Raw genomic sequence first — 21,347 nt, 5'->3', positions numbered from 1 at the left:
TGGAGCACAACCAAGGACTTTGACTCACTTCTGGGGAAATTGAAGCAAACCAAAGAATTAAGTTGCTGTCCCTGGAAGAGACATTCTGTATTTAGATTTAAAATAACCAGTGGGAGTATAACATGGTCCACACTACTCCCTAAGGCCAAGGGGCTGCTAGAAATGGCCTAACGGAACTTTTAGGAAAGAAGAAAATGCATTTTCAGCATCATGCTGTTCTTTCTATTCCTTTACTTGTCTGCTATACAGATCTACTGGTTTTTTTATTAGAGCAACCAAAACTTATTGGATTGATAATCTCTTTTCCTCTTAATAGTGAAATTGATACAGTGTCTTTCCTAACAAGAGGACCAGACACTCTACACATTCTAAAGTGCAGACATTTTGTCACTATTTGTTGGAAGGCTATTGTGGAATTGACAGTGAGCTTCTGTCAAGGTACAAAGTGATGGGGTATCAGAAGAAACATTTGGGTGCATGCATGTGGCCTCAAACACAGCACGAGGATCATAGTGTGGGTTTTCTTAACCTAGGGTTCATCAAGAACATCGCTTCCACATTCTAGAAGAATTAATTTTATCACTGAGTCAGAGCCCCTTGGGAAATGGGATTTTCCAGCTGCAGTTAGAAAGAGGTGGAAGGGAAGGGGAGGGCCTTGCATTGCATCTTGGTAGGAGTTGGAACAGCTGCAGTAGTCTTACCCACTTTGTGATGGTGAGTGGGTCTTCCTCATGTAGTTTGTATCTGAAGAAGGGAACAGAATTCAGGTGTGTGCTTATGCATGCTCGTACAGTCTGATGTTTAGTTTATGCCCTTTTCTTTCTATTTTGAAGACAGAAACCAAGGCCTCAAGGTTAAAAAAAAAAAGGCACCCAACTCCTCTCTCCTTCCCAAATCCATATGCTTTTACCTTCAAAACAAAAGAGCCATATCTGCTGAGGTCAAAGAACCCTGTGATTTAAGGCTTCACAGGATCTGCAGAGGTCATCTATGTCATCTGGTCACTCCTCAGGATAACCCTGCACATAAAACCTTCACTTCTCTGGGCCTCAGTTATCTCATCTGTAAAATGAGGATTGAGACTGTGAGTCCCATGTGGGACAAGGATTGAGTCCAACCCGATTTGCTTGTATCCACCCCAGAGCTTGGTGCAGTGCCTAGCACACAGTAAGCACTTAACAAATGCTATTATCATTATTAAGCCGCCAGAGCACTAGCAGTATCCCCTTCCTCGGCCATTTTGGGAGTGGGAAACTCTAACAAACACCACAGGCAATGGGAAATTGAGACGTTCTTCCTAATGTCTCCTAAGCTAAAACTCTCTTGCTGCAATTTGTTGACTGAAAGTCCACTGAGGGCAGGGATCATGCCTGCCAACTCCACTCTGTTGTAATCTCCCAAGCTCCTCATACAGTGACCTGCACACAGTAAACATTCAATAAATACCAATGATGGATTCCTTTTCCTGCTATGCTTAGAGGAAAGAGAGCTTTTGTTCACCCTCAATCACAGATACATTTTTGAAAGCTACAGTCTGTGACTAAGGGTGAACAACAATATTCTTAAGCCTTCTCTTTTCCAGGAAAATAAATCCAGTTCCTTTAGTTTTACTCAGAGGGCCTATTGTACAAAGTTTCAATCAATACTGTGGATGCCCTCTAAAGCCCTCTACATTCCTCATATCACTCTTTCATGGCAGAACTCAGAACTGAATTCAATACTTGCCTAAAAATTAGACTTTGGAGATGAAGAATCACCTTGCTGTTCCTACCTGGTATTTACATATAGCAGGTAGATAGAAGCAGCATGACCTAGTGGGTTCTAATCCCACATCTGCCACTACCCTGCTGTGTGACCTTGGGCAAGTTATTCAATTTTCCTACGCCTCAATTTTCTCAACTGCAAAATGGGGATTAAGACTGTGAGCCCCATGTGGGACAGGACTGGGTCCCACCTGCCTATTTTATATCTACCGCAGGACTTAGTACAATTCTTGGCATATATTAAGGGCTTAACAAATACCACAATTATTATTATTCATATAAATGTGAATGTGCCATGATTTTGCCATGTAAAGTGTAGGTGGTTTCGGTGTTGATCTGCTGTGATTTCTCTCACTAGTCCTTCACCCAGATTTCTCTGGACTTCTTCAGATCTGTGATCTATTTATTCATATTAATGTCTGTCTCCCCCTCTAGACTGTAAGCTTCCCAGAGGCAGGAACATGCCTTCCAAAGCTGTTCTATTGAACTCTTCCAAGTGTTTAGTACAGTGCTCTGTAATAATAACAATAATGGCATTTGTTAAGTGCTTACTATGTGCAAAGCACTGTTCTAAGCGCTGGGGGGGGAATACAAGGTGATCACATTACCCCATGTGGGGCTCACAGTCTTAATCCCGATTTTACAGATGAGGTAACAGAGGCTCAGAGAAGTTGAGTCACTTGCCCAAGGTCACACAGCAGACACGTGGGGGAGCTGGAATTAGAACCCATGACCTCTGACTCAGTACACAATAAGTGCTCAATAAATGCCATTGATTGATTGATTCAGGAAGATTTTTTTGTATTGTCCTCCAATTCAGTATTGCTCTCTGTTTCTGCCTCAGATTAAATAGCTGGTCTGAGTTGTACCTAAGTACCAGCATATAAAAGAGGAGAATTAACCTCAAGCAGAACCAATAGGAAAGTGTTCAGTAGATAAGAACGGGCAACAAACAGTGAAAGTGGATTGGATAAAGGTGAGTGAGGAAAAGGTTTTAAAAGAGTCATCCTGTATCTGTTTTCCCTAAATATCTGTGTAATAATAATTGTGGTATTTGCCATTTGCCAAGTGCTTACTATGTATCAGGCTCTGTACTAAGTGCTGAGGTAGAGAGAAGATAATTGGGACACAGTCCCTGTCCCACATGGGCCTCACAGTCTTAATCCCTATTCTACAGATGAGGAAACTGAGGCACGGAGAAGTTAAAAGATTTGCCCAAGGTCACATGGCAGACAAGTGGCAGAGCTGGGATTAGAACCCGGGTGGTCTGACTCTCAGGCCGATGCTCTTTCCTCTAGGCCACACTGCTTCCAGATAGAGCCCCTCTCTTCAATTCCTAGGTTCTACATTATTGAGAAATCATCTCACCCTAGCTCACTTCAGACTCACAGCAAGCGTGGAGGCAGAAATCAACAGTTCTAAGGTTTTGTTGTAGAAAGAAAGCACCACAGTTCATTCATTCAGTCACTCAGTTGTATTTATTAAGCGCTTACTGTGTGCAGAGCACTGTAGCAAGCACTTGGGAAAGTACAATGCAGTAATAAACAGTGACATTCCCTGCCCACAATGAACAGCTATATAGCTATATGAAGGGGTACTATGTATCACCTTTGCTTGCATAAACCTGTATGGATCACTAAACCCTGAACACGTAGTAATTATTATTATTATTTTTTTTTGCATTTACAGTCACTACGGGCAGCATTAGGAACTGATTTCCCCTTTTCCCTTAAGGTTTGTTATCTTCCCAGGTCCTGATTGCTCTATCTACTGCTATGCTCCCAAGCCGTCCTTAGCTATGACTCGATTTTGAGGTTGTACTTGACTGGGCTTTTAAGTTGTTTCTTCAATCTGTCCTGTCTGCCATCACAGCATTTCAATTCAACATACAGCAGTCACTTGCATCTCCTGCTGACAATTCTCCTCTCACATTTCTGCTGAGCGAAGTTGTCAGGCAACAGCATTGCTTCATTGCTCACAGACAGGCCTCATTCCAGTATTTCATTGCTGGTGATACTGTCCTGCAGTCTGTAAGTAGCGTGGCTTCATGGAAAGAGCAAGGGCTTGGGAGTCAGAGGTCGTGAGTTCTAATCCCAGCTCTGCCACTTGTCAGCTGTGTGACTTTGGGCAAGTCACTTAACTTCTCTGTGCCTCGGTTATATCATCTGTAAAATGAGGATTAAGACTGTGAGCCCCACGTGGGACAACCTGATTACCGGGTATCTACCCCAGCACTTAGAACAGTGCTTGGCACAAAGTAAGCGCTTAACAAATACCATTATTATTATTATGAATAGCATGTATTGAGCACCTCCTCTGTGCAGAGCACTGTACTAAACTCTTGTTGTATTGTAATAATAAAAAGAGCCCGTGCTCTTTCCACTAAGCCATGCTTCTTCTCCCAAGCGCTTAGTACAGTGCTCCACACACAATAAACACACAATAAATACGATTGAATGAATGAACTGGACTGAGCCCTGCAGCACAGAGCAGAACTACATTATAGTCTGTAGACTACAGTCTGTAAGCTTGTAGTGGGCAGGGAATGCGTCCCTTTATTGTTACATTGTACTCTCCTAGTTGTTTAGTATAGTGCTTAGCATACAGTAAGCACTTAATAAATATGATTGAATAGTCCCATCTCTGCCAATGAACTCACTTTTCTCTCCCCTAATCAGGGCATCAGTTTCTTACCCTTAAGATCTTGTTGACTAAGTGAGCTGAATGCATTTCCATCACTGTTCAGCTAAGCATCATCTGAAGCCTGGGCCATTTCTACCTGAGTCCACAGGGTTTGGACTGGCTCTGCAAAGAATCCATGGAGTCAGGGGGGATTCTGGGCCCTGTCTAGGGCCTCCATTCACTGCTCGGCAGTCCAGGCAACCAGTGTGGTCTTCAGTTCTCCCAGGTACCCTCTGGCCTGCCACGTCATAATAATAATAATAATTATGGTATTTGTTAAGCGCTTACTACATGCAAGGCTCTGTACTAAGCCCTGGGGTAGATACAAGGTAATTGGGTTGGAAACAGTCCCTGTCTCACATGGGGCTTACAATCCTAGTCCCCACTTTAAAGATGAGGTAACCGAAGCACAGAGAAGTGAAGTGACTTGCCCAGGGTCACACAGCAGACAAGTGGCAGAGCTGGGATTAGAACCCACATCCTTCTGATTCCCAGGTCCATGCTCTATCCACCACACCATGCTGCTTCTCGTACCACTTGGCCACTTGTACCCTCACCAGTGACCTCGAGCCCAACTGGCCTCTTTTTGGGACCAAAGGTGAACTAGAACCACCCATTAGAGGTTTTTCCTGACAAGAGGAAAACATTAGGGATCTGTGGGTCAGATCTATGCCCAGAGAGGAATGCACGCTTCTCAGGAATGTAGTGAGAATTTCTCAGGAATTGTGAACTGTGCTCAGCTAATTGCATCACTGCTCAGGATTCCTCTCCACCCTTCTATCAAATGGAATGAAATTAGAGTTGGGTGAACAGTGAGGAAGCCGGGGGCCAGGAAGACACAGAAATCTGATAAGCCTGATTTCCCTAGACTAACATATGATTACTACTCTTTTTGTTATTATTATTCCTGCCAAACTACCAATATTTACAAGCAAAGAAATAAACCAGATGCCCCAAATTCTGGGTTGAACAATATGTCGAAATTTGAGATCCTGGGATAATCCTTAATTTCCCAGAGGAACTGCTACTTGGACTGTGAACCCTATTTTGGATCGTATTATCTTTATCTCCTCCAGCGCTTAATACAGTCGTTGGCACTGTACAGTGGTTGGCAGCATCATCGGGTCTGGGAGCAGAAGGACCTGGCTTCTAATCCTACCACTTGTCTTGTGTGAGCTGGGACAAAGCAGTTCATTTCTCTGTGCCTCAGTTACGTCATCTGTAAAATGGGGATTAAGACTGTGAGCCCCATGTGGGACAGGGTCCATCCTGATTACTTTGTAACCACCCCAGTGCTTAAAACAGTGCCTGGCACATAGTAAGCAGTTAATAAATACCATAAAAGAGTAAGGGTTTACAAATACCACAGTTCTTACTATTAGAGCCCAAAGAGTTCTCTATCTATGTCTCCTCCACGTTTAAGTTTATAACCCCTTCTGCCCAGTGCCCTTAAAATAACCCATGGCTTGAGAACCAAAAAATTAGCTACTCCTCAAATAAACTTTCTCCTTCCCAGAGCAAACCTTAAGTGGAATTGAGCACATGGTTGCAGATGCTTCTCGCGTTCACCTTTGTAAAGCTCACACCCCAAACAATGTCTGATCTTTGGTTATTATCGACAGTTGTTGTCACACAATTGCGGGAGGGGAAGGGAGAGGTGAATTAACAGAGATGGTTGAAAGGATGAATGCTTTCCAATTATTTAAGCACAACTGGTTTTGTCTGGATTTCAAGATGTGTAATTTTCTTGTTTTTACAAAACAAATTGTGCCTTGATGGAAATAGATGCATTATCGGACAATAGATACATTATTATCTTAATGCATTAGGCATCAAGAAAATATATTGTCAAAATAATGACTGTGAAAGATAGATGCCCATTTCAGTGAAGTTGTTTGTTTCACAAGGGCAAATCAGTTTTCTTAGTGTATATAATCATACATAATGCCATTTGCTTCATTCTCTTTGATTTTCTGAGTAGATTTAGTGCTTGCAGGGGGCAAGGGGGTACTTCAAAACTTGAATCCTTTCCCAGACTGTAACTTCCTTTTTAATTTTTTTCAAATGTTTTTTGTTAAGTGCTTACTGTATGTCAGATACGGTACTAAGCACTGGAGTAGGTACAAGATCATCAGTTTGGACACAGTCTGTCTTGCCTGGTGCTCACAGTCTTAATCTCCATTTTACAGATGAGATGAAGGAGGCTCAGAGAAGTTAAGTGACTTGTCCAAGATTGCACAGCCAAGATTAGAATCCAGGTCCTCCGACTCACAGGCCTGTGCTCTTTCCACTAGGCAACATGGCTTTTCAGTGGTTTTCCACCACAAAGCCCCTTTACAGCCCTCTGCCTCCACTCTACTGCCTCCATCCTTCTTCCTGTGAGCTGGAATTAGGCAGTGGGATTTGAAGCCAGAAGGGGAAGCCCTCTCTCTTTAGTTTGGTTCATGCCCCTATACTGGCATGGCCCTGGAGAGGAGGGGGAGGTGGAATCTTTGGGGATGTTATGATTCTTCTGATGGATGATCCTGGCTATCATGGAGCAGAGAGTGAAGCTCTGTATGTTCACACTGGAAATCAGGGTCAGCCTAAGCTCCGAAAGAGATGTCCAGTTTGAACTCAGGCTCAGAATTCAGCAGCAGCAGGAGGACAGCAAGTAGGGTGAAGCCTCCCTCTTTCTGTTCCTTGCTTTTCTTTGGACCTCTGTGTCCCTCCACTAGCTTAACTTAGGAAAGTAGAGATGGCTTTTGTGGAAGCAGGGGTGTCCTGCCCCATGCCCCTTGGTTAACATGAAATAGAGTGGAAAATCCCAAATGCCTTAGGTTTATTTTTTTTGCTTTCTCGCTTTCACTCTCCAAAACTGGCACCTCCATTACTGAACTCCTTTCCACTGGCCACTACTAGACAAACAACTCAAGTGCCCATTTTGCCGGCTGTGAGATGTTCCTTTCTCCTCTTAACCACTGGTGTCTGAGCCTTGCTGTCATTTCTGGCAAGGAACTAGAAAAGATGCACTACTTTTCATGAATCCCCGTTTGGGAAATAATGTGCAGTATGAAAATCACATTTGTATACAGAAAAATGGAAATACAAGTACGTAGTCAACTCAGGTGTGGTTGAATAGACTTGCAGGCTGGTTTTTTTTTTCGCTGTTTTGTTTTTGGGGGGGAATTTGTTACATGCTTCCTATGTGTTGAACACTGTTCCTGCATGTGTGTATATGTATATATGCCCAGCACAGGTGAGTTTTGACTTGTAGCAGATTGTCTTCCACTAGCTAACCACTGCCTAAGCTAGGAATGGAATGCTTCTGTTTGACTCTCCCCGCCCCTGTAGCCGAGACAGATAATATCAGACAGATAATTGCTCTTTCCCACTTCAAAGTTTTATTGAAAGCACACCTCCTCCAGGAAGCCTTCCCTGACTGAGGCCTCCTCTCCTCTTCTTTCACTCCCTTCTGCACTACACAAACTTGCTCCCTCATTCATCCTCACTCCCTTTCCCACAGCACATATGTATATATCTGTATAGCTCTGTAATTTATTTGTTTATTTATATTAATGTCTGTCTTCCCCTCTAGACTGTGAGCTTGTTGTGGGCTGGGAATGTGTATGATGCTGTATTGTACTCTCCCAAGTGCTTAGTACAGTGCTTTGCAAGCAGTAAGCACTCAATAAATACAATTGAATGAATGAATGGTAGAGTACTGGAAACTCCAGGTGCAATGCTGAGATGAGGCTTGGCACATAGTGAGCACTTAACAAATACCATTATTATTATTTTTACTATTACCTGTAGAGCCCCATTCAGCTCCAAACACACACTTGGATAGAATTTCACTATCATTATGGAGGACAGCTGTGCATCTATGTACATGCATATGTATTTAGATACTGAGCCCAGCACTGCTGGTCCTTTTTTCCAACCCCGCCGATCCCCATATGTCTGAGTTTCACCAACCATCTCCCCATTGTTATCAGCCCACTCCAGCCCTTAGCTTAAAGAATTCCCAAAGATGGAAACGTGGGAGGATTCATTCCCTCCAGGAGCAGGAGCGTGCATTAGCACAAACCTCATTAGTATGTGCTTGATTCCCCAAGCGTTCACTGGCAGTTCAATTATATTATTTGTGTCCTGTATGCAGTCTCCTCCTCCTCTCCACTCCCACTTGAGAAATGCAAGCACGCACTCTCTCTCTCTCACTCTCTCTCTCAAGATCTGAGAAGAGAGGGATGACCAACAATGAAAGATCAAGGAGACCGTGTCAAGGCAGCTTGACAACTTCTGGCATCTAAGCCTGGTATCGTGTCAATCAATGAATCAGTAGTATTCACTGAGTTATTACTCTGTACGGAGCACTGTACTAAGAGCATAGGTCAGATGTTGTTGTGTAGGGACCATTTATATGTCACCAACTTGTACTTCCCAAGTGCTTGGTACAGTGCTCTGCACACAGTAAGTGCTCAATAAATATGATTGAATGAATGAATAATACATTAGGGAAGCAGCCTGGCCTAGTAGATAGAGCATGGGCTTGGGAGTCTGAAAGACCCAGGTTCTAATCTCAGCTCCTCCACTTGTCTGCTGTGACCTTGGCCAAGTCACTTCACTTCTCTGTGCTTCAGTTACCTCATCTGTAAAATGGGGATTAAGACTGTGAAACCCCAGTGGGACAGGGACCGTGTCCAACCTGATTAGTTTGTATCTACCCCCATGCTTAGAACAGTGCTTGGCACATAGTAAGCACTTAATAAATGCCATTATCATTATTATTATGATTATGTGTGTCTGTCATCAGACACCTCTCCCCACTTATATTCAGAGATTGTGCGTTCCTTGGGAGCAGGGACTATGTCTAATTCCTACTTGAATTTTCTTTCCCAGCTCTCAGTACAGTGCTCTGCACTCAGGAAGAGCTTAGTAAATATTATTACTACTACTACTACCATAGAGTAAGTAAATATAATCCCTGCACTCAAGAAACCTATTAACGATCATCCTTATATCCTTCCCCTAACACTTAGGACAGTGCTCTGCAGTGGTAATTATTCTTCAGTGCTTACTATGTGAAGAGTACTATAGAAGTGCTTGGGAGAGTTTAATACAACAGATTTGATAGGGACATTTCCTGCCTACAGTGAGCTTACAGTCAAGAGAGGGAGACAGACATTAAAATAAATAACAGAAGCAGCATGGCACAGTGGAAAGAGCATGGAGTCAGAGGTCATGGGTTCAAATCCCAGCTCTGCCAACTGTCAGTGTGTGACTTTGGGCAAGTCACTTAATTTCTCTGTGCCTCAGTTCCCTCATCTGTAAAATGGGGATTAAAAACTGTGAGCTCCTCATGGGACAACCTGATCACCTTGCAACCTCCCCAGTGCTTAGAACAGTGCTTTGTACATAGCAATAGCTTAACACACACCATCATCATTCTTATTATTATTATTATTATACATACAAAAATACTGTGGTGTTGAAGGTGGGGTGAATATGAAGTTCTTAAAGGTACAGACCCAAATGCATAGGTGACATCAAACTGTTGAGCGAATGAATGAATGAGGAATTCTGAGTAGTCTTTTTCTTTCCTGAGCTCACCCATCTACCCAATTCTTTCCTCATTTTGACTCTCCTCTTCCCAGTCCCCCAGCCCTACCTCTTTCCCCGCTCCAAAGCACCTGTATATATATTTGTACAGATTTATTACTCTATTTATTTTACTTGTACTTATTTACTATTCTATTTATTTTGTTAATGATGTGCATCTATCTTTAATTCTGTTTGTTCTGACGACTTGACACCTGTCCACATGTTTTGTTTTGTTGTCTGTCTCCCCCTTCTAGACTGTGAGCCCGTTGTCGGGTAGGGACCATCTCTATATGTTGCCAACTTGTACTTCCCAAGTGCTTGGTAAAGTGCTCTGCACACAGTAAGCGCTCAATAAATACGATTGAATGAATGAATTTTGACCTTTTCCTCATTGTTTGTGTTTCCCCCTGGTTTAGTATCTATACAGCTAGCTCAAATTCCACTTTCCATATGAACCAACATAAATGAAATTGGAATTGGAATTTCTTAACCCAGGGATGTTGGTATTGTAAACTCCTTGAGGGCAGGGATCAAGTCTACCAAATCTATTGTGTTCTCCTCTCCCAAGTGCTTAGTTCAGTGGCTGCACACAGTAAGCACTCAATTCATTCAGTCAGTCGTATTTATTGCATACTTACTGTTTGCAGAGCACTGCACTAAGTGCATGGGAGAGTATAATATAACAATAAAAAGACACATTACCTAATCACAGTGAGCTTACACTCAATGAATATCAGTAGGAAAAGAAATTAAGTATGTGAAAAGTAACACTATTTCTTCTAAAGTAGAAAAGAAAACAGGACAAACAAGGAATGGAATAATTTGGTTTCTACAGGATAAGGCACTTTGTGTTCAGGATATTAGATATCACCCATTTTAAGTACCACCTCATACTCTGGCTTTTGTTAAGGTCTTACCAACAGATAGACGGGTCGGTTAATAATCCCAAATGGTTGGTGGTTTACAAGTGTAGCAATCTTAGACTGTTTTTTAAACCTCGTTTCCACATTCTCCACTGAAGCCTAATGAGTTTGCTGACACAATTTCTAATTGGACATTTTCTAAAAGTTTCCAATTCCACCATTCTCTTTTTCCCTCCATTCCTCCCCCTCTCACTTACCAGCCTCAAGCCACCCATAATGAGGAGTTTGGAATGACTAATCTCAGCCCGGGGAACATCTAAGTGTTCCTTTAGAACGTAAATCAGTGCAACCTTTGAAAAGGGGGAACAGTACACTGGGTTTAAAGTCCCTCAGGGCATCCAGTTTAGGACTCTGCCTAGTAGCAATTAAATTAGAACCCTGGCACATCCATGGACATGACCGTGTTTTCCTGTGAAATTTCAGTGTTTTGAAAATACTTTAAGTGGGATCTGGGAAACCATCTCTACGGAGCAGTGAGGCTTTCTCAGAGGGGCTGTATATGCATCCGGGTATTTCCCTTACCCTTTCTGAAGAACAGGGATGAGACAGCTCACATGGGTGACTAGTTCTATCAGTGACACGAACAGAATAACAAGGGTTTTGAGATGTGTCCATTATTACTGCGGTGATGATGACTATTATACTGTACATTCACTTAGCACTAACAGTGTGATTGCCCCATGTGGAACTCAGGATCTGGTCTCATTTCCTGACAGAACGGATATCTCAGAGCAGTTTTAAGGTTCATGGTCTTACTCTTCAGCTGGGGTTTGACAAGGAATGTGAAATCAGTTGATCCCCATCCACCAAGTTCTTAGCACAGTGCTTGACCCACAGTAAGCACTCAATGAATGTGACTGAATGAAAATGTCAGGATTCAGCTAGAAGACACCAGCGCTGTGAGACCAAAAGGGCTCTGGGTAGCAGAGCCCAGAAGCAGCTCTGGTAGAAGCAGCATGGCTCAGTGGAAAGAGCACAGGCTTTGGAGTCAGAGGTCATGGGTTCAAATCCCGGATTTGCCAATTGTCAGCTGTGTGACTTTGGGCAAGCCACTTAACTCCTCTGTGCCTCAGTGACCTCATCTGTAAAATGGGGATGGAGACTGTGAGCCCCAGTGGGACAACCTGATCACCTTGTAACCTCCCCAGCGCTTAGAACAGTGCTTTGCACATAGTAAGCCCTTAATAAATGCCAATGTTATTATTATTATTATTAGCAGCAGATTCATTCATTCAGTCTATTTATTGAGTGCTTATTGTGTGCAAAGTACTGTGCTAAGTCCCTGGGAGAATACAATATAACAGTAAACCGATAAATTCCCTGCCCACAAGGAGCTTGCAGTCTAGAGGAGCAGTGTGAGAAGCAGCGTGGCTCAGTGGAAAGAGCACCGGCTTTGGAGTCAGAGGTCATGGGTTCAAATCCCTACTCCACCACTTGTCAGCTGTGTGACTTTGGGCAAGTCATTTAACTTCTCTGTGCCTCAGTTAACTCATTTGTAAAATGGGGATTAAGACTGTGAGCCCCCTGTGGGACAACCTGATCACCTTGTAACCTCCCCGGCGCTTAGAACAGTGCTTTGCATGTAGTAAGTGCTTAATAAATGCTATCATTATTATTATTATATTATTATAGAGGGGGAGATAGACATTAACAAAACTGAGTAAATAAATTACAGATATGTACTTAAATACTGAGTTCTATGACAGGCCAAGCTACTCTTGGGGGCAAGAGAGGTTTTGGTACCCTTTTTTTTTTTTGTATTCAAAAACTTGTAGATATGCTGAAGTAAGTTTGAAGGAGCCTGTATGAAATATCTGCAGATGTTATCTGAAAACTTTCTGGGTCTCAGCAGGCTGAGTGAGCTTGTGGGGGTTGAGGGGGTGACTCACCCCCTCTTTTTAGCTCTGGAAACTGACAATCAGTAATGGCAGCTGTGCTGAACCATCTGGGGATATCTAGTGGTCAGGATGTGAGTTTGGCTTCTGGAGGAGCCACAGTCAAACAGTCAGTAGGATGTTTTGAACACCCAATGTGTAAAAGGTTCCGTACTCAGCACTTGGGAGACGGTAATCAAATGATCAATTGATCATATTTATTGAGCACTTACTGTCTGCAGGGCACCACTGTACAAGTGTTTGGGAGATTATGACACAACAATATAACAGACATATTCCCTGCCTACAATGAGCTTATGGTCTAGAGGGGACCAATGGGATTTACAGTGCTTTGCACATAGTAAGTGCTTAATAAATGCTATTATTATGATTATTGTCTCTAGACCATAAGCCCATTACAGACAAGGAATGTGTCTGCTAATTCTGCTATATTGCACTCTCCCAAGCACCTATATTGCAAACCTCAAAAAATTGAGTGATTGAGTGTTTACTGTGTGCAGGCACTGTACTAAGCTTTTGGGAGAGTACAACAGAGTTGGAAGACATGTTCTCTGGCACAAGGAGCACACAATCAACAGTTCAGTCACAGCTGGACCTGCCATGTTTCATGATGTCAGGGCAGCACCTCTGGGCTTTCATGCTACCCTTCACATACTACATACATAAGTAGAGAGAGGGAGGGAAATAGAGTGCAGGGATGGGGACAATGGTGATACCTAATTGGAAGTGATATCGTGGACCAAACCTGAAGCAGTATCGACATCCCAGAACTGTGATCGTGAAAACCTGCACCTTGAAAACCTGAACCTGTGATTGTATCTGTGCAATACTACTTAATAATGACAACAATGATAATTGTGGTATTTTTAGGCTCTTATTATGTGCCAAGCACTTTCCTAAACCCTGGGTTAGATACAATGCAATCAGATCAGACACAGTCCCTATCCCATATGGGGCTCTCAGTTTTAGGTGGGGAGAGAACAGGTATTCAACCCCCATTTTACTGTTGAGAAACCGGAGGCACAGAGAAGTTGATTCATTTGCCTGAGGTCACAAAGCAGGTCAGTGGAGGAGTTGGGATTAGGACCTAGGTCGCCTGTTTCCCAGGCCCATGTTCTTTTCACTGGGCTTTGAAATCTGGCCTTAGACCTGAAATCTGATGCCAATTGCTGTGAGCTGTCACTCCGTCTCCAGGAGGAGCTATCAAGTGGAGGTTCTCTGAACTGATTTCTTCATCCACAAGCCCATGGCTACGTTTAGGGATGCAGGAACATCGATGTGTGCCTGAATCCACTTGCGTGGGTGTGTGCAGCTGGGTGGATCCCTGTGTTTCACTGGCCAGGAAGCGAAGAGGTTGCTTCATGATTCAGTAATTTTGTGAACAAGCAAACTCTAGGAGAACGCCGCCCCGGTTTTCTTATCGGAGCTGTGCACTTGCTTGTTGTTAGCTTCCGGTCATTACAGAAAATATTTAATTATGCCAGTGTTTTCCGCTGCCTTGACTTTCTTCTTTTTCTGCTTTATGCAACCATCAGTGTTTAACTGTGATCCTGAACCCCTTTCCCCCTTTGTACTGCTTAAAGACGAGGGTGATCCCTGATCTAGCTGATCCCTGGTCTCCAGGAGAGCAACTACTTTGAAAAAAAAGAAATAATCTGATGAAAATAAATAACTCAATAACTAGATAAGGGAGAAAATCTGGGAATACTTTTAATTAGAATTCAGGGTGAGATAAGGCTTTGTCAAATGCCAGTATGTAAATGATGTCACTGCCACGTTAATTGTTTCTTGGCGGGTTCATTTCAGTCAGTGACAGCCTGTCTTACCAGAGCACCCTCGAAGCTTTTTCTGAGGCATTTCTGGGAGAAGCAAAGGCAGATCCTGTCATCTTTTCCTGATAGATATCAACCCCCTCACACGTCTTGTCTTTAGGATGACACAGTGGATGCTTGCAGTGTAACTCATGCCCTGTTTTCTCTGGCCGCCAGATGCTCTCTGGCCACCAGCTCAGGCGTTGAAAAGGACTAATGCTTATTTTGTTTGGGTGGGTGTTTGGATTGTTTCTGTTTCTCTTTCCTTCTAACGAGAGGCTGCTACTCTGCCATTCATTCAGTTAGGGGATAAAAATGAAATCGGGGCCCTATTTCTGCATGACACCTCATTTGCAGACACAGTAGGAAATTCGCAGGGACTAATGAATCGAGCAGTGAAGGCAGAAGTCTGGAGACTTGAGTTCTAATACTGATTTAGGGGTCAGAGATGGAAGGGAAATAGTGTATCGTGCATCAGACTAGATAGAATAGGAGAAACAGGGAAAATCGTGACCCTGGTAGAGACAGAAGGGAAAACTGATTACAGCTGACTGGAAAAAGGAAGAGGCATGCTTTTTTTTTCTGTTGTTCTTTACTATCAATCAGTCAATCAGTAGTATTTATTGAGCTCTTTCTATGTGCAGAGCAATGTACTAAACACTTGGGAGAGTACAATACAATAGAATTAACAGAACAAGTGAATATCTTGTCCCATTTGGGATGGAAGATTGGAAAACAAAAGGAAAAGCGGTGGAAGAGGGGGATTCAGCTTCACATGCATTCTGGTTCAGCAGGGGCAGTCCTGGATATTTTGTAAGCTGCCTCTGGCAAGTTTAGAAAATACTCAGATACTAAGCCAATTCTTAGTAATTAGCAACAGCAATGTTTTATTGGATGTCTAACTGCATATTCTCCTGCTACGTGTCAAGCATTGTCCTAAGTCCTAGGGTAATTCAGTAAGAAAGAGTCCCTCATGGACAGTATAAGTAGAAAGGAGGACAAATATTTACTGGCCATTTTACAGTTGAAGTGTGTGGAAATTAATATCTTCCCCCTCCCAACTTTAAGATTCACAGAGGACAAATAAGATGTCAGTGAAGAGCTTTGAGTTCCATAAAAGAAAGGCTTGGATGAATGAAGTATTTATGCCATTCTGCCATAACCTTTAGACACATAGAACATAAATATCAGACAGGAGGAAAAGGGAACCTTCCGGATCTAGCCAGCAAAGAATCTCTGTGGTCTGCATAACCAAAATTAGCGCCTCATTCAAAGTCATAATGGTTGGAGAATTATCTCATACATGGCACAAAAAGGAGGGATCTACAAAGGGGCCCCTTCCCTAAAACGAATCCACAAGTTTCTTCATGTTAAAGAGCCTCCAATTTGCAGCAATCATAGCAATCAAAAAAGCATTCAGCCTCCTTCAGCACCTGACAAGCCAGCACACATGCATTTATCTCAGAGATGTTGGGAATGTATGCTCATACAGCCCAGACCTCCCCTGTTCCTATTCAGCCCCAGTGCAAACAATACCAATAATTCCACCCGCCGCTACTTGAAATGAAACACAACTGCCACCAGCACACAAAGAGCAATGACAGGGAAATCTACACCAGTTGTCTTTTTCCCTGCACAGTTATGGAGATTAAAAAAGAAAGAAAGAAAAAGAGTGCTTAGCCTTCTGCCCTAACAAACTCCTGCTGATCCCTATGGAATAAACAGTTTTACATCACTATATTTTCAGGTTCGGGGTCTGCTGCAGAAAGTTTGCTCTTTCCTTCCTTCAAGATGAAAGGCCCAGGTGTAGGACTGTTCAGAACCCAGGCATTGGAGCCTGAGTGATTGATTCATTGTGCCTTCATTCTTTGCTTTCAATAAATGTTTTGTGAGAGTACAGTACACCCAGATTTTGAGGCTGGCCAGGGCTAGGTTAATGGAGCCCCCACTAACAAAGCACTAGCAAAATATAGCTGCTTCTATCCCTTGCCTCTTTGTTCCAATTTTGAATTTACATAGCTGCCTTTCTGAATCACTGAAAGGCCCAGCAAACATCATCTGATTAATCTTCACACCATTTCTAGTATTAATAAGCAATGTCTTAGCCCTTCTTCTTTGGAAGTTCCTTTGTAATCATTTGTATTAGCCCACCTAGCCTTGTTCATAAGAGACAACAAAAAAATCAGCAGGCCACAGTTATTTTTTATGGTATTTGTTAAGCACTTACTATTTGCTAGGCACTGTAGTAAGCACTGGGGTAGATACAAGCTAATCAGGTGAGACACAGGCACATGTCCCACATGGGGCTTATGATCTTAATTCCCATCTAACAGATGAGGTAACTGAGGCACAGAGAAATGAAGTGACTTGCTCAAGGACATACAGCAGACAAGTGGCATAGCCAGGGTTAGAACCCAGGTCCTTCGGACTCACTAGGCCATGCTGCTTCTCACCTTTCAAACCTTTTCACCAATTCTCCCCATCCCTAGGCAGCATGATCTAATGGTTTTTTACTTGCCTTCTCTGTGACATTGGACAAGACACTTATTTGTGCTTCAGAATCCTCATCTGTAAAATGGGAATAAGATCCCTATTCTCCCACCCTCTTAGAATGTGAGTCTCTTTTGAGACAGGGATTGGGTCTGATCTAGATGCAGTCTGATCTCTCTAAACTGTAAGTTCACTGTGACCAGGGAATGTGTCTGTTATATTGTTGTGTTGTAATAATAATTATTATTATTGTATTTGTTAAGTGCTTCCTATGTGCCAGGCACTGTACTAAGCCCTGGGATAGATACAAGGAAATCAGGTTGGACACAGTCCCTGTCCCACTGGGGCTGACAGTCTCAATCCCCATTTTACAGATAAGGTAACTGAGGCACAGAGAAGTAAAGAGACTTGGCCAAGGTCACACAGCAGACAACCCCCAAGTGCTTTGTGCAGTGCTCTGCACAAAGTAAACACTCAATAAATATGACTGATTTGATAGATTCATAATTATCTTGTACGTCACACAGTGTTTAATACATATCATTATTAGGACAGAAGAGATCCAGGCTAGTCAATTTATAAAGAATGTTGTTTTCCTGTATTTTATTCCTTAATAATTGCCTGAAGGGAGAACAGGCTGGTAAAAGAAAAACGGGCATTCAGTAGGCTGGTAAATATTTGTAATATTGTTCACAGGCTTTTGACTCTGATTAGTTCTCAGTTCAACACCAGTATCATCTAGTGGATGGAGCTGGGTACAGTAACTAGGATGATCTGGAGGGAGCCTTCCCCTCTAGACTGTGAGCTCCTCATGGATAGGGAAGTTGTCTACCAACTCTGTTATAGTGTACTCTCCCAAGAATTTAATACAGTGCTCTGCACACTGTAAGTGCTCAGTAAAAGAGATTGATTGATTGAGTCCTTGATTCTGTAGTACATTTGTAGCACATTAGCACGTTTGTCCTTGTTTGCTCCCACCGTTTCCCCTCTTATAAAATGGGGCATCTCATTCTTTTCTCTGGTCTGATTTAGGGAAGCTAAGAAGGGGAACATGATAATGTCTGGGAAGCTATTCCAGGCACCCTGAAACAGTTTCTTTGGAAACACAATGCCATTTGAGATTCCAACCATCTACAGGCCCCTTCTTCATTGTTCAATCTGTTCTCCTATTACTTGCCACTCTTTACATCACTCTGCCGCTACACTGACTACATCATGCATGTGGGAATAGCAGGCTCACATCAATGGTTCCCAAGTGGTTCTGAAATGTGGTGTAATTGTTGGGAAATGAAATCCATCAATATCCTGTAACTTGTTTAATGCTTGTATTAAGTACAAGCTGGATGGGAATGTAATGTCTCACATGCCTAATGATGGTTTCTTCTTTGTAGCTGTTGATAAGGTTTAATTTGTGGATATGCAGGCAGCTGCTGATGTGATGACTGAGCTACTAGTGATTATCAGCAAAATTCATCAATGAAGATGAAACCCTTTGAGAGCCAGGAACATTTATACTTACGGTATTGATTAAATGCTTACTATGTGCCAAGCATTGTTTTCAGTGTTTTGGCAGTTATACCCCCCGCCCACATCCTCCCCCTCGCCTGGAATGCCCTTCTTCTGCACATCCACCAAGCAAGCTCTCTTCCTCCTGTCAAAGCCCTACTGAGAGCTCACCTCCTCCAGGAGGCCTTCCCAAACTGAGCCCCCTTTATCCTCTCCTCCTTCCCACCCCCCCGCCCTACCTCCTTTCCCTCCCCACAGCACCTGTATATATGTTTGTACAGATTTATTACTCTATTTTACTTGTACATATTTACTATTCTATTTATTTTGTTAATGATGTACATCTAGCTTTATTTCTACTTATTCTGATGACTTGACACTTTTCCACATGTTTTGTTTTGTTGTCTGTCTCCCCCTTCTAGACTGTGAGCCCGTTGTTGGGTAGGGACCATCTCTATATGTTGCCAGCTTGTATTTCCCAAGCGCTTAGTACAGTACTCTGCACACAGTAAGCACTCAATAAACACGATTGAACAAATGAATGATAATCAGATCAGGCACAATTCCTGGCCTACATGTGGCTCACAGATTCCTATCATTTATCAAGGAGTTGCCTGTAGCCTTGACTAGTGTCTGTGGCTCTGGAGTTTTGGCTCTACTCATGCTTTGAAAAATAATTTCAGGTGTCTATCTCCAAGGGCCAGAATCCTGTGAGACTTAAATTAAGCATATACTGGTTGTCCAAGTGAGTAGTAGCAGCTAATTTATCTGCAGCAGTCTCAATTCTGAGACTTTTATATATTTTTCTAAAATTGACTGGGAAAGCCTTTAAACAATCTGACAGTTCTGGCTAAGCAGGTGTGTAAAACCAACCCCTTTTTGAACATCTCTGTATTTTAGTTTTTCCACTCCCTTCCTTGGAAGCAGTTATATTTGTCTCATAGGGGGTTTTTACAGGATAAGACATTTGGGTAAGATAAGAAAGATATTTGTAGAAAAAAAAAACTATAATCAATCAGTCAATGGTATTTAACTCCCAGGCACATTATCTATCCATTAGGCCACATTGCTTCTCAAGGCAACACTTAGACAAAAAGATGTGGTCAGGAGAGTGAGGTAAGGATTGAGTGGGGGAGAGAAGAGAGTCAGGGAGGGCAGCAAGGAGGCTGATGCAGAATGGAAGGCCCACACTGTATATTACTACTTAAGTGACTATTAACAGTTCACCTCATTTAGTAGCAATTGTAACATCAGCTCATTATTTCTTCAGCAACTTTCAGTCAAGGCAATCTCAATGTCAATCCCAGACAATGGCAATACCTGTAAGAAAGCCTGGAAAAGCAGTGTGGCCTAGTGGAAAGAGCATGATCCTGGGAGTCCGAGGACCTGGGTTCTAACGCCGGTTCTGCCAATTGCTAGCTGTGTAACCTTGGGCAAATCACTTAACTTCTCTGTGCCTCAGTTTCCTCAACTGTAAAATGAGTGTTAAATACCTGTTGTATCTCCTACTTAGACTGTGAGCCCTAAGCAGGACAGGAACCGTGCCTGACCTAATTACCCTGTACCTACCCCAGCACTAAGAACAGCATTTAACAAATGCCATTCTAGACTGTGAGCCCATTGTTGAGTAGGGATTGTCTCTACTTGATGCTGAATTTTACTTTCCAAGCACTTAGAACAGTTCTCTGCACACAGTAAATATGATTGAATGAATGAAAAAACAAAAACCCAAGAGCCAACAGAAAACAACATTGTGAAGTAAAATGCGATGACATATTGAAAAATGCTCTGAGCAAGGAGGAAAGGAAAGGAAATGTCAATACATTTATGGTATAATTACTATTGACCACATTAATATTACTGACAAATCATCCTCACATATAGTTTCAGATGGGACTACTGAGGTGGAAAGTGAGGCAGAAAGGAAATGAGTCACAAAGCTAGAGTGGGAATCCAAGTCTTCTGATGCCCAGCGTGCTGTGCTCTAGGTTATGCTGCCTTTTCAAATGAGAGGCTCAATATGTGTCACACCTTTGGCATCTTGTGTCATACACAGCATCTGTCTTAAGCATGGAACCTGGAGGGTTTGGGGGGATGGGGATGGAAGGGGAAAGGACATACAGAAAGCAACAATTAAGTACCACAGATAATTAGAGGATCAAAATGTTCGAGGAATGAACCACGAAGTTTACAGTGCAATGAACACTGTTTCTGGTCCACGTAATGATTTTCCATGGTGTTCCTAATCCCAGCAGGGCTTGAATTAGAAATAATAGTGTTTTTCTCTGTACTGTTCTCCAACCAGGCAGGTTCCAAAACAGGACAACCCCTTAATAAGACCCTGAAAGTCCTGACTGGGGTGAAGAGACAGCTCAGGGTAATCCTGGGAGAAAATGGCAAAGCCCAAGTTGCAACTTGCCTGAGAATTGTTAACCTGGTCAAATCATAAAGCCATTCGTGATTGGGTCCTTCCTCTCAGACCCCATTTTGAATGACTCTTCCTTGCTCAGAGCCCCGAACTTTCATTTCATTCCCTAACACCTCATTTGCCAGGAAATCCATCAATTTCTCTCAATGTGCTCCCTTCTAGGAGGCAGGTAGAGGGTCTCAGAGACTGGGATGACTCCCTATGTAAGTGGAAAAGACAGGTCTGGAATTACAGCCTGGATAACCACTTGTGTCCCTTGTCAGGAT

Source organism: Tachyglossus aculeatus, chromosome 7 (assembly GCF_015852505.1).
Source record: "Tachyglossus aculeatus isolate mTacAcu1 chromosome 7, mTacAcu1.pri, whole genome shotgun sequence".
Taxonomy (NCBI): domain Eukaryota; kingdom Metazoa; phylum Chordata; class Mammalia; order Monotremata; family Tachyglossidae; genus Tachyglossus; species Tachyglossus aculeatus.
Note: the sequence above shows the minus strand (reverse complement) of the source record.